The 519-nt window shown below is 39.9% G+C and overlaps 1 pseudogene; it reads right to left on the reverse strand.

The window, feature by feature from the left end:
* Positions 1–519, reverse strand: part of LOC107722447 (pro-neuregulin-3, membrane-bound isoform-like) — a 161,183-nt pseudogene that overhangs the window by 12,310 nt on the left and 148,354 nt on the right.

A 519-nucleotide genomic window follows, 5' to 3' on the forward strand; every position in this document is an offset into this window, starting at 1 on the left:
AAAAAAAAAAAAAAAATGCCACAATAATGGAAACATTCCCAGTGCAAGAGAATTTAAGAGACAATTGAAAAGGGACCATCTCAGAATTAATCGGCTAGTTCTATCATTTCAGCATATTTAACTAGCATGCAAACATGTGCACAATCACATTTGATTTGATGATCAGGGACAGACAGCAGAGAAACATGCAGGGAGCTGTCAGCTAGACATTCATTTGTGTCAGAGGTCAGGCAGGCTTGAAATGTGCTTGAAGAATCGGCCTAATGATCGGTTCATGGGCAACCAGCACTACTGAACTGTATTTGAATTACAGGAAGTAGGCCTGGGCGATAAAACGGTATCGATATTTATCGACGGTAAACCTTCGATATCGATAGAAAAATTGTTCGATATAGCGCACGATATTGGCAAGTACTATGAGTGACGCAGACAGCACACACAAACACGAACACATGCTGAAATGATTGCTGTACCTACCTGTGATGAGGAGATTGTGAATAAAGAATGAATATTAGTCGA

Source organism: Sinocyclocheilus rhinocerous, unplaced genomic scaffold (assembly GCF_001515625.1).
Source record: "Sinocyclocheilus rhinocerous isolate Xijiao unplaced genomic scaffold, SAMN03320098_v1.1 scaffold1175, whole genome shotgun sequence".
Classification (NCBI taxonomy): domain Eukaryota; kingdom Metazoa; phylum Chordata; class Actinopteri; order Cypriniformes; family Cyprinidae; genus Sinocyclocheilus; species Sinocyclocheilus rhinocerous.